We start from the raw sequence: 12,082 nt of genomic DNA, 5'->3' as shown, positions 1-12,082 counted from the left end.
AATGGTGATAAAAACCACATAATTTTGGTGCAAAGACAGGTATATCAATGGAATAGAATGGAAAACCCAGAAATAAACCCTCACAGCAATAGGCACATGATCTTTGACAAAGGAGTCAGTGGATAAAAGGATAATAAATAATAAATGATACTGGTCAAACTGGTGGTTTGCATGTAGAAGAATGCAAATTGAACCATATTTATCACCTTCCACAAAGCTCAAGTCCGAGTGGATCAAGGACCTTACCATAAAACCAGATACACTGAATCTAATAGAAGAGAGGTGGGAAACAACAGTGAAAGTGTTGGCACAGGAGAAAATTTCCTTAATAGAACAGGAATAGAGCTCAGGCTCTAACATCAACAATTGATATTTATCAATTGACCTCATGAAACTGAAGAGCTTCTGTAAGAAAAGGAACACTTTCAGTAAGACAAAATGGCAACCTGCAGATTGGAAAGAGATCTCCCCTAAACCTAGTAGATATAGAGGGCTAATATCCAAAATACACAAGGAACTCAAAAAAATTAGACTCCAGAAAAATAAGTAACCCAATTAAAAAGGGGGAACAGACATAAACAAAGAATTCTCAACTGAGGAATGGCTTAGAAGCACCTAAAGAAATATCCTTAGTCACCAGGGAAATGCAAATCAAAATGACCCTGAGATTTCACCTCACACCAATCTGAATGGCTAAGATCAAAAATTCAAGTGACAGCACATGCTGGCAAGGATGTGGAGAAGGAGTAACACTCCTCCATTCCTGGTAGGATTGCAAACTATTACAACCATTCTGGAAATCAATCTTGTGGTTCCTCAGAAAATTGGAAAGAGTTATACCTGAAGAACCATCTATACCATTCCTTGGCAGATACCTAATGATGCTCCACAATACCACAGAGCCACATACTCCACTGTGTTGATAGCAGCCTTATTTGTAATTGCCAGAAGCTGGAAACAACCCAGATGTCCCTCAATGAAAAAATGGATACATAAAATGTGGTACATTTACACAATGGAATACTTTTCAGCTATTAAAGACATTGACTTCATGAAATTTGAAGATAAATGGCTAAATCTATAAAATATCAACCTGAGTGAGGTAACCCAGACCCAAAAGGGCATACATGGGACATACTTTATAATAACTGTATATTAGACAAAATGTTCAGAATAGCCATGATACAACTCACAGACCATATGAAGCTCAACAAGAAGGAAGGCCCAAGTGTGGATACTTCAATCCCACTTAGAAAGGACCACAAAATAATCATGGGAGGGAGATGGAAGGAGGCACCTTGGTGGGAGAGGGGACAGGAAAGAAAAGGGGGGGAAGGATCATGTATAAGGGAGGAGACAGGAGAGATGCTTAGAGAGCCAGAAGAAAGAATATTTATAAGGAGCAGTATTTGTTTGGAGGGCAGGAGATACCTCTAGAAAGTCCAAGACACCAAGGATGTGAGAGGCTCCCAGGACCCAATGGAGATGACATTAGCTAAAATATCTTCAAATTTTTTGAGCCAAATTTGTTCTTGTCTAAAGAAAATGCAAGGACAAAAATGGAGCAGAAACTGAAGGAAAGGCCATCCAGAGACCTGCTGAAATTGGAATCCATCCTATGTTCAGGCACCAAATCCTGACCCTATTGCTGATGGCACATTGTGCTTCCAGACAGGAGCCTAGCATGGCTGTCCTCTGAGAGGCTCTACCAGCAGCTGACCAAGGCAGATGCATTTACTCAACAGACAATCATTGAACTCAATTCTGGGATCCCTATAGAAGAGTTAGGGGAAGGACTGAAGAAGCTGAAGGGGTTTGCAACCCTATAGGAAGAAAATTGGTATCAACTAACTTGAACCCCTGGGGGCTCCCAGTGACTAAGCCTCCAACCAAAAAAAAAAAAAAAAAAGCATATATGGTCTGGTCTGTGGACCCCACTAGCAGACTGCCTCTTCTGGTCTCAGTGGGAGAGGATGTACTTATTCGCATACAATCTGAATGCCTCAGGGAAGGGGCATACTAGTAGGGTGAGGTGGGAGTGGGTAGGTGAGTGGGGAAGCAACCTCTCAGAATCAAAGGGAAGGAGGGGTAGGGTTAAGAATTAAGGGAAGGGGACTAGAAAGAGTAGGCTATATTTGGAATGTAAATAAATAAAATAAAAAATAAAATAATAATAACACTGATAATAATAATAAACAGGGTCTTCTGCAAAAGTAGAGTCCAAATTTATCTGCAATTTATATCTGCTACCACTGATATACATTGCCCTAAGATTATACATGTTGGTTTATTATTCCCTTCAAATGCCCATTTTCAGTGTTTAGTTGTTACTGTATACACACTTATATGTATATTTTATAGCCATATTTTGCGACTTTGATTAATTTTATAAATTTACCCATTAATAACACAGAAACCAACTACAGACAGGGCCTTTGCCCTACAGAATCAATTATTAAAAATGTACTAACATATCATTGGTTGAATTTTTTTCTGTTTGCCTATGGGCATCTTAATAATAAAACCATATGATAGTGGATCACATTTTATATTTCAAGGCAGCTAAGTCCTTGGCATGTTTTCTCAGTTTGTATGACTGTGGGCTGTTGGCTAGGTATGGTTATTTGCAAGGCATTAACAAGAGGTTGTCAAGTGGCCAGTAGAAGAAAGGCCAGGGTATTTCTATCTCCTTGTTTCTACTTGATTTCTCCAGTACTCATTGAATCTTTTCTTTGGTTTTACCAAGGAAAACCCATTCAACGACACACACTTCTGGAAGGTGACCTTGTCTTTTGCTATTCTGATTGCCTCTCCGTCTGTTCCTGCAATTGAAGAGAGTGATCTCTCTTGCTAGTTCCTTCATTACTGATTATCTACCTTTAGACTTCTAACCTACCCCATAATCTGTGATAATTTGGAAATAAATCATTTGTGCTTTAAGAATCATATGGTGTCTGAATCCCAGTTAGATCCTGGCTGACAAAGTGCTTAAGTAATTGGCCAAAGTTCATATAGAAATTAGTTCAATGTAGACTTGAAACCTATGGCTAAATTTGTGACATATCCAATATTCTGAAATGTCTGTGTCTTATTCTAGTTTTTTATATACTCTATTTGAGGTGCCCTCTATGGTTCACTTAGAATGAATAACCCAAACTCCAGAAAGCTCCAGAAAAGGCCACCATAAGGAGATCATGGAGAAATGCCTTTATTGATATCTAAGCAGGAAGTTTCCTACTGTGGATCTCTGTTTGGGATTTCAAAAATGAAAGAATACTGATATGTTTTGCAAGTTCTTTTGATATTTGAATGTATGACCTGTGTCTCTGTGTCTATAGGCAATACTACATCATGTTTCTGTCTACCTTCAGAGGCAATGCAACAGACCCATTGTAAATCTACAACAATGGCAGACCCATTGTACACATAATTCATATCGGTCACATCATGAGATAGTGAATAGGAAGAGGTTACAGAATGCTCTAGTAATTTATATAAAGATAATCTTTTAAAAGCCTACTATGGGTCATCAGCAAATGCCAGTACTGGTTATTTTAGCAAGGTTCCTTTTACCTGCTCTGCATGCTCATGTCTACAGAACCTAGTGAGGCTTGGGAAATGACAAGGAAAAGATCAGTACTCACAAGGTAGGCTATCCATGATAAGTCATTGAGCTCTCCTGACCCCAATTCCTTTCTATCATACGAGAAGTCATCTTTGTAAATAAAAAAGTCAGCAATACATAAAATGTCAGCAACAACTGTGCCTTCCTTTATGAGCAGATACACTGCTAAGTGGTTTGCAAGCATTTTCTCCAGGCCTGTCCTTGCTCTCAATAACATTCTTCCTTCCTTTTCTTCTCTTCCCCTGAATAGTTCTTTTATTTTGTTCACAATAGTATAAAAATTGTAATATATTTTAAAGTAAAATTCAAGATTTTTACTTGAATACATATTTGTATTTGTTACCAATATTTTCCACAGTGCATTCCCAAAAGACAAAGAACAAATGAAGAGAGAACTAAATATAGGTGATTTTATTGATAGAAAAGTACACCGTATCAAACATTTCATCTTTCAGTAAAAAGAACCCTTTCCTACACTTCTAACCATCTTAACTACTATAAAACCTTAGGAGATAAAGTCTTAGATTCATTTCTAACCTTGAATTTGTGTATATCTCCTTTGAGGAATATCCATAGAGAGTTTCAAAAAGCAGAATTATGTTCATCTTAAGTCACACCAAAAATTTAGTGTCTGCAGCACATAAACTCCTTACTCTTCAACTCTTACTTTTTGTGTAATATTTTTCTTTAAATTTTGTCATGAGTAATCAGTCTTTTTCTTTAATAACTATGAGTTTTAAGCATTCTCCAACATAAACAATATTAACTTTTTGGAATTCAAGTATAGAGCTAAAAGCTCTCTAAGTTCCTTTTCTCTTTTTTTCTTTTTATTATTTTTAAAGATTTTTATTGAAAATAGATTCTTTAATCATACAATATGTGGTAGCTGTTCTTGGTTACATCTGAAATGAATTCCAATTCAGAAACAGAGGGAACACATATGAGAGATTTTCTATTTGGTTTGGGTAGGTGAATTTACTCCTAATCCAGACCTTTGAGATAGGAAGACACACACCTTTAATTCAGGTCTTGAGGCAGAAAGACACAGGCCTTTAATTCAGATCTAGAGGCTGAAAGACAGATACTTTTAATTCAAATCTTGTGGTGGAAAGTTATACCTTTAATATGAGCTATAACATCTGTTGGAAATCTACATACAGAAATACAAGAAGGGAGTTTTTGCTCTTTGCTTGCTTGTCCCTTGTCTTGCTAACAAACCCACTTTTCACCAGCATTGGAGCTCAATTGTTTAGAATTCCAGTGTATACAGAAGACCAACTTAGACATCTAGCCTTGGAGACCTGAACAACTACTTGATTCTTGGACTTTCAGTTCACAACAAGCCATTGTTTGATTAGGTAGACTTCAGCCTGTATGTCATTCCAATAAATCCTCTACACACACACACACACACACACACACACACACACACACACACACACACACAGAGAGAGAGAGAGAGAGAGAGAGACAGAGAGACAGAGAGACAGAGAGAGACAGAGAGAGAGAGAGAGAGAGAGAGAGAGAGAGAGAGAGAGAGAGAGAGAGACAGACAGACAGACAGACAGACAGGCAGGCAGGCAGACAGACAGGCAGACAGACAGATACAGAGACAGAGACAGAGAGACAGACAGACAGACAGACAGACAGACAGATAGAGACAGAGAGAAAGAGATAGAGAGATTCCATATTTTCTGTGACTCTAGAGTACCCTGACTGATATACAATATATCTGATTACCAGTTCTCTTCCCTCTATTCTTCCCAGTTCCTGACCACATCCTCTCCTATCTGGACCTACCCCATTTGTGTCTCTCATAAGAATAGAACAGGATTCTGTGTGACAACAGCAAATCTTAAAAAAAATAAATATAGTAAGACAAAACAAAAACAGAGGTGGATGCTCTCAGCCAACCATTGGACTGAACACAGGGTCCCCAATGGAGGAGCTAGAGAAAGAACCCAAGGAGCTGAAGGGGTTTGCAGCCCCATACAAGGAACAAAAATATGACCTAACCAGTACCCACAGAGATCCCTGGGACTAAACCACCAACTAAAGAGTACACATGTTGGAACTCATGGCTCCAGCAGCATATGTAGCAGAGGATGGCCTAGTTGGTCATCAATGGGAGGAGAGGCCCTTGGTCCTGTAAAGGTTCGATGCCCCAGTATAGGGGGATGCCAGGGCCAAGAAGAATGTGTGGGTGGGTTGTTAAGTAGGGAGGGGGGAGGGAAACCAGGAAAGGGGATAACATTTGAAATGTAAATAAAGAAAATATCTGATAAAAAACAAGTATAGTAAGATGGAAGAAAAACACTCACACCAAAGATGGACAAAGCATCAACTGAAGGAAAATAACCACAAGAAACAGCATAAGAACCAAAGACACACTCATTCACTAAACTGGAAGCCATAATGTAAACAGAGGACCTGGTGCAGACCTGTGCAGTCCCTGTGCTTGCTGCTTCAGTCTCTCAGTCTCTGTAAATGAATATGAACTTACTGAGTTTATCTTGAGGACCTCTTACACGTGTGTCTTATCCACTCTAGCTCTTACACTGTTTTGCCTCCTCTTCTGTGGGGATTCCTAAATTAACTCTCTCTCTCTCTCTCTCTCTCTCTCTCTCTCTCTCTCTCTCTCTCTCTCTCTGTGTGTGTGTGTGTGTGTGTGTGTGTGTGTCTGTCTGTCTGTCTGTCTGTCTGCTGAATGCACATGTAGATATGGGCCTCTATTTGTTCCCATCTTCTATAGGAGGAAGCTTCTCTGTCTCTGATGATGATGATGATGACTGAGAAAGCACTAATCTATGAGTATAACAAAATAACACAGGAGTTTTTCTCACTAACTTTTAAAATTAGTGCTAATAGTATTTGCTTTTACCCCTATGTCTCTGGGCTCTCTGGGCTCTCATCCTTGCTTATTCCCAAGCTATATCATGTATAGGTCCCATCTCATAGAATGGGCTTTAAGTCAAATCAGACATTGGTTGATTACTCCCACAAGTTTTGTCTTACCATTGCCCTGCATATTTTGCAGGCAGGATCAGACTGTAGATTAAAGATTTTGTGTCTGAGTCGGTATATACATTTCTTTTTTAGTAGCCTGTCTTTGGTACTCTCCCATACCAAATACACTAGAAAATAAGAGTGAAGTTTATGTAGGCTTAACCTCTCCAGATTCAATGACTTGTGTGAGTGTCATCTTCAAAAATGGGCCCTTGCTCTTAGTTTGTCTTTGCAACAACGAGGGTTGTTTGGAGATTTCCATAACCACTTTGGCCAACAATGAAATTCTATGTAAGTCTATCCCAGTAATGGAAACTTTGTTTAGTGACAAGTGATGGCCAGTTGGAACTCTGCTTCCCCATTATTGGGAGGCTCCATTAGGATTAACTTTATATTTTAGGAAGTTGCCCCTGCACCAGTCTTCCTACCACCCCTCAAATGCCCCTCAATTCTAGGTGTCTATCTCTGAATTCCCTCCTCCTCCCACCTGATGTTCCTGTTTCATCCCATCCACACCAAATTCATGCATGAAATCCATTCTATTTTCCCCTACAAGTGAGATCCATGTGTGCACCTAGTTCCTTCCTCTACTCCTAATATCTTTGGGTCTATGAACTGTAGCTTTAGTATCACTTATTTAATGGCTAACAAGTGATCCCCAAACCAAGGACACCCAAGTTTATAAAAGAAACACCACTATAGCTTAAATCACACATTGACCCTCACATGGTGGCAGTGGGAGTCTTTAATACTCTATTATCACAAATCGACAGGTCATACAGACAAACCTTAACATAGAAAGGCTGGAGCTAACAATTATAAATTAAATGAGCCTAACAGATATTTATAGAACATCTCACTCAAAAACAAAGAATATACCTTTTTCTCTAGAACACATAGTTTTCTCTAAAATTGACCATATAGTTTGGCACAAAGCAAGCCTCAACAAATACACTAAAATTGAAATAACTCCTGGCATCCTATCATACTACCTCAGATTATATCTGTGTATCACCTACAATAGAAAGCTTGCAAACTTGTGGAAAGTAAATAACTCTCTACTGAATGAAAAACAGGTCAAAAGAGAAATAACAAAATTAAAGACAGTCTCAAATTGAGTGAAAATGAATGAAAAACATACCCATAGTTATGGGACACAGTGAGAGCAGTTCTAAGAGGCAAGTTCATATCCCTACATATTTCAATACATTGCTCTCATTATACTTCTAAGAAAATACACTTTCAAACGTCATCATCCCTACAATAATGAAAATTAATGACAGTTGAATCATGTCATTCTCAAAAGAATTTACTTTTTAAATATGGTATTTATTTGGCCAAAAAGTATAATCATGAAATTGAGTCAGGTTATACTCACTAGAAATCTATTCTTAGAGTGTAGCAAAATTCTATTACACTTGTATCTGAAATTAGGTTTGTTCAGTTCATTACCCTTTTGACATGTTATGTATAACACCCATCAGGGTTGATATTGATACACTCTGATCTATACTGCAAGTTTAATGCATGAAAAAAGTGTGAATGTGATGTCAACCATTATTTAAAATAACGACTACTTTCATGGAACAGAGGAGTCCTATGGTGAAATCTCACTACTACAAAATGGACCTTGACAACATTGTGGAGAGTGTAGAAGGGGAAAAATAAGCTCAAGTTGTGATTTTCCACATCTCATATTACTTACAGCTTCAGATTACATCCAAAATAAGAGATACTTCAGAAAAAGACTTTGTATAGGTTAAGAAATTCAATTCTGACCATTTATTTCCATTTATATAATTTAAGGTAAGGAACAACCATGTTAAATTTGTTCAAAATAGTCTAGGTTTTGCTGTGGTTTCACATTCACACCCCACCCCAATAGTAGATTAAAGAAACAAAACTTATTTCTAAGTATGCTGTTACCTAATGAGCATTGGCAAGCTCTCTGTTGCACAAAGTCATGCAGAGACACAAGCAAATGAAATAAAATATAGATCTTTAATATATAGTAAGAGATGCCACCTGTGTTCATGGATTTCCTCCAAGAAATTAGTTACATGAACTAGCTAGCTAACTACTAGAGGGGTAAACAAGATAGTTTTCCAAGATACTTTCAAAGGAGATCTGAGTCAGGCATTAATGCTAATATCTACCACGGATATTATGCGGGAGTAATAATCTCATTAAATGTCTAACTGAAAGCTTCATGTTGGCTCACAAGAACAACTAAGATGGTTATCTGCACACCTTTGTGCTAAAGTTTATTGAGTTAGTACATTCTTTTTTACCTCATCCAGGAAGAAACTACAGTAAGTAAGCTTAGAGCCAAATTATACAAGAATCACTTGCACAATTCTTCAGAATTTACCAAAGTAGTTGTTGTTATGGATTCCATGAAATAATGACAATGGGCCTATGAACACCAAGGCAAATGCAAACCACCTACTTTCTGCTATCATGCATCTCTGTTTAGAGATTTAGTGCCTCAATAGTCCCAAGGACACAAAAATCACTATATTTCTTTCTCCCTTCCCATCAATTTAAGAAACTCTTCTTCCAGATCAATGACCTCAAGTATGCACCTCATATTGCTGTCCTGATTGGTTAATAAATAGTTAATTGGAACAGTGTTTGGAGAAGGGATTTGAGATATAGTAAATAGTATGAGATGTGGAAAAGGAGAAACTTTCTGGGGGTTGAGAAGATGGTTTGGTGGATAAAGGTGATCCTGTGCAAGCCTGTAAATCTGAATTTAATTATAAAAGACGTGCAAAGATGGAAGAACAAAACAAACTTCAGAAAGGTGTCCTCTGATCCTCATGAGCACACACACACACACACACACACTCACAATTAAAATATTAAAAGACCAAAAGGGGAAAAATAGAAGTTATCTGGCATTAGTGCTTGGAATTAAAGGAAATGCCTTGCTTAATTTTGGTTAATGCTGACAAATACTCTGGAATCCTATGCTATTCCTAGACACATCTCTGAATCAACACTAGAACGGCTAATGGATTCAGCAGCCTAACCTGGCCATAGCTCACTGTGGAGATGGTCACTTAGGGTGGTCACAGCTACTCAGCTAATTTTATTATCTTGGCCTTGGGATGCCCAAGATTGTGCAGTAGGTATGCTCTTCCTTTAACAGCACTGAGCTGAGAGGCTTTGATGCCAACCCCCATCTCCCAGGGAGAGGAGATTCGGCTTCATATAACCCAGGGCAACTCAGATAAACATGCAAACTGAAGAGTAGTGTTGGAGATCAAAGGACGAAAGCAGACAATAGTTTAAATTAGTGTGCAGGTGTTGGTAGGGCAGCCACTCGATGCTAGCCAACAAATTAGATGTTGCTCATTGTATCACTTGTAATAATTAAATCAACGAAATATATTAACCTTGTTTGTCTTTTTGTTATGCATAATTTTTAATGCACAAAGATAAAGGCAAAGAAAGAAAAGAGCTAGAGACCTAGTTATAGAAGTAGCCAGTAAATGGCTTGCTCCCACATGGACTGATTCTAAACCTAATGAACACACCAATATGAGAGACTCCTTCACACGTGGGTGCACCTGTGCCAGACATTCTAAGTCTCAACTGAAGGTAGACTAAATGAGGCTCCTCCCAACCAGGAGTACCTGCGATCCTCCTAATTGACCAGTGGTTACCAGAGCAGGGAAGAAAAAGCTTCGTTGCCATGGTTAATGATTAGAATTAAAGAAAGGTTGCAACACAGAACTCAATGTTCCTTCTCAGGAGCTGTGGATGATATGTCTCTTTCCACATGTAGAGGCAGTCAAATTGTGCTCCAATCTGATCCCCAGAATTATGTTCAGTCTCTCTGCAACCTGGGCCCCACAGTCTAGACCAAGAGGGCCTTATTGAAGTGCTTATCTTGCATTCTAGAAGCAGCAAGACATTTACAGAATAGTAGGATAGTGTTTTTATCCTCTAGGGAAGTCAGATCCACAGAGATGAAGTAATAATCTATAAAGAGATGCGTAGTCAGTTTACTCTTATTAAAAAAAAAAAAGAAAAGTATAAAGCCCAGTCTCCTGGACTTCCAGTCCAGTGTGTGCCAGTCAGCAGCATTCTAAATGACGTGAAATCATCTCAGATTTTATTGGAAAAAAATGCCATGGTTATGGCAAGTTTTACACTGCTCATTTACAATCATATAATCACTTCATTTACAAGACACATTTCTTCATTTCCTTCCTGATGATTTCCAGTTGTTTTTTGTTGATTTGACGGCTGTGGATTCTGTTTTCAGTGTGGCTGTCATCTTGCTTAATATTCTGGCTCCTATTAGTCATTACCAGGGGAGAAATTAGGCCAGAGACTGAAAAAATAATTAACAGAAAACACAAATGTATGCATAGGCTGACTTTATTTTTTCTTATGCACTTCCCACGGCATTTTTCTCGTGCATTTCAGTTCATTCTCAGAGCAGCTAACCAGGTTATCTAACCAGGCACAAGAAAGTTAATTGACAATCACAGCCTCGCATAAACACTTAATAACCAAGCCAATAATAAGATCGGCCTGTATGACAATAGAGTCATAGAGCTAACTAGGGCTTAAGAGGTAAAGAGGTTTTGAAAAATAGAAAGCAAAATATTTTCCATATTTCCATGTTGTTCTTGGTATGGTAACAAGTATAATGTAATCACATCTATAAGTTGCCCTAAAGGTTTAAGGTCAGGTTCCCAGAGATCATAAAAAGTACTACAATCATCAGCATTATTACCATCATCTAATAAACTCTGTTATTTAAACATATTTTCAACTTACCATACTGTCTACAGTGTACTCAAATTTCTGCCAAAATAAATACCGCTAGGCCAGTGTTAGAAATCATATTTGCTTCATAAGTGTTTCAGTGAAGGCCTCACTTATAATAACAGTACCTCAATTTTGCACATAAGGCCAACCAAAATTCAAACTTAAGCATATTATAAGGGATTGGATGTAAGATGCGATTAGGAGAAGGGTAAGATATGTAGACAATATCATTGAATACTGTGTGATGATATGCAATAAAAAATAGATGGGAAGTGGGAGAAAGAATGAAAATCAAGCAGTGTAAGGATCAAAACAAGAATGCTATTGTTCTTGGAGCACCTGGTAGCCAAGTTCTATTGTGAACCTTGGTAGGATCCCAGCTCTTAAAGTCCTGATCCATTGAAAGTTATTTGTTTTAAGATTTAGAGACCAGAATAAATTGAACTGCCACTCTTTATAGACATATTTGAATTCAATACGGTTGAAACTACTTCAATACATACACAAGGGTTTAATAAATACTCATGCATAGAGACACATGACATAAGTAGATAATAATAACTTGTCTTTTGTTGTCATGGTTGCTTTTTAATTAAAAAGTGAAAGGTTCAACTTCCACTACCTAGGTATGTCCCTACATGGAAAAAGTATTTTGCCTGATAT

The sequence above is a fragment of the Mus musculus genome, chromosome 7, assembly GCF_000001635.26.
Source record: "Mus musculus strain C57BL/6J chromosome 7, GRCm38.p6 C57BL/6J".
Taxonomy (NCBI): Eukaryota; Metazoa; Chordata; class Mammalia; order Rodentia; family Muridae; genus Mus; species Mus musculus.
Note: the sequence above shows the minus strand (reverse complement) of the source record.